Source organism: Aplidium turbinatum, chromosome 10, assembly GCF_918807975.1.
Source record: "Aplidium turbinatum chromosome 10, kaAplTurb1.1, whole genome shotgun sequence".
In the NCBI taxonomy this organism is placed as follows: Eukaryota; Metazoa; Chordata; class Ascidiacea; order Aplousobranchia; family Polyclinidae; genus Aplidium; species Aplidium turbinatum.
The window spans coordinates 18,257,904-18,260,084 of record NC_137481.1 but is presented as its reverse complement, the minus strand read 5'-3'; positions in this window follow the sequence as shown (position 1 = coordinate 18,260,084).

Below are 2,181 nucleotides of genomic sequence, written 5' to 3'. Positions count from 1 at the left end.
AAAAATTCTAATAATCTTTGGACTGCTAATAAGATATTCACATTGAAAAAAAAAATTCCAACGAGGAAGTAAACTTGTTTTGGTATACTATAGAGGGAATGAGGTAGGCTAAATGCAGGCCACCTAAGCAGAAATTACGATAGCTCTCACTTATTAACTTATTTTTTCACGAATTCCAGCTGTTGATAAAGACTCCAGCATCGAAAAAGTAGTCAGAAAACCAAGACTGAAAACTTCACAGATCAAAATTCACTTCCGGCACAAACTGCGATTAAATTTTGATCTGGTGGTGGCCCATATTACTACACAGCTGTTTTGTAATTGGGGCTACCCTCTGTGTAATATGAGCCACCGAATTTGTTAGAAGAAAATCAACTGTTCCTTGTCAAATGTTGATTCAATTAACTATCTAGTTCTTATATAGGCTATATAAAATTAATTTAGTTGGCCTAATTGAAAGGTTTTAATCAAAACAACAAACCAAAAACACATCACGCAGTATAAAAGCTGATAGCTACACAATTAACAAAAAATAGTTAGCCTATGGGCCATTGTGTCAGAAATATAACTTTTTCTGAGTTACCATAAGCCTCACGTGCCCACTTTTGGTCCTGGTCTGTATATTTCTATCTTCTATTAAACTTTGCTATAAATATAGTCTCACTGCCTAAAGTGTAGTATGGGCCACTAGCCCATAGCTATTAGCCTACATAACTACACAAAACCACGCAGCCCGTATTAAACAACAGCACTGCCTTTTCTAATTTTTTCATCAAATCACTTCAAAGCTTTGAGCTGCATTAGGCTATGCTCAGATGTTCTATAAATGTTTTAAGCTTTCAATCACTTTTCTACGCGCACTAGCTCCAACACTGCAACTTATTTTCTTTCAAGCAAAAAGTATAACAACTCCTACCAAAACCCAATCACCACGCTGCTGCATTCATGCAAACAAAATTAGTGCTCTTTCAAGTTGTTCAGGAACCGTGAGCACAAGCCCTTTTCAAATACGCTAAACGAGAATGGAGCCTATTAACAACTGGCCCATACTACCATAGTTTTCTTATCTATTTCTTCATTTTCCTGCTGGCAGTAAGATAGCCTACTTTAGAACTGGCTTATTCTTGCAGTAGGTATGCTGAGCTTGGTTTTTAGAAAGTCAAATAATCTGTTGTTTTTTTCTATAGCCTAGCTCAAGTCTTCACTAAGTGGAATTTAGCATTTCTTGCAAACGGGTGTTGCTTAACTTTCTCTCTGCTCAAATACAAATGAGTAAGCCATCACCAGTAAGATAGGTTTCTCAGTTCGCAAAGCATATTGTTGCTCAATGCTCATGTCATGACGTAAGTTTTCGTGACGGCTTGGCGTTTCCTTTGCTGCAAAACTACTGCAGCACTTGTTCCAATTAATCTAGCTGTTTTTCGCAGAGTGTGGCTATCAAACCTTAGTGGGGTTTCTGTCACCAACAATGTTATCTGTAGTGTAGGCAGGATTTTGTAATGGGAGAGAGTAAATTTGACTTGTTTTGACAGTGGACTAACTACTGCAAGCTAAATTAGTCCTACAAGGAGAGGATACACGCCACTGTCTGCAGGGAATGAAAGAAGGTGTTGCGACCGTGCCAAATTTTTTTCAACTCAATGACTTACTTCGGTCACAAGCACGTTTTAAAGTTCGCGTTTTTTCGCTTCTACCCTTTTTTCGACCTTTGCTATGTTGACGTGTATTGTTTTTGATATGATGGTCAAAAATAAAAACAACTGAACTGAGGATCAGGACAGGAACTCTCACCGTCTTCAAGAGAAAACTGCACACAAGTCGACAACTCTTTACAACCTAGTCAAAGCATGTGTAAACAATTTACACATTCGATTTCAGAACTTTTGCACTAGACATTTCTTAGGTATATAGATTATATTTTCGTTAAGGGAACGTTCAAATATTACGTAACGCTTTTTTTTCCGAATTTTTGACCCCCCCCCCCTCCCCCATGTAACGCCAACGTAACGCTTTTTTCAATCCCCCCCTCCCCCATGTAACGCTTTTTCACTACGAATTCAGCACAAAAAGCTACCATTTCGTACTCGAAAGCGTTACGTAACGTTTTGCTTGAACCCCCTCCCCCCCGATGTGACGCTAACGTAACGCTTTGCATAACCCCCCCCCCTCCCCCTCGAAGGC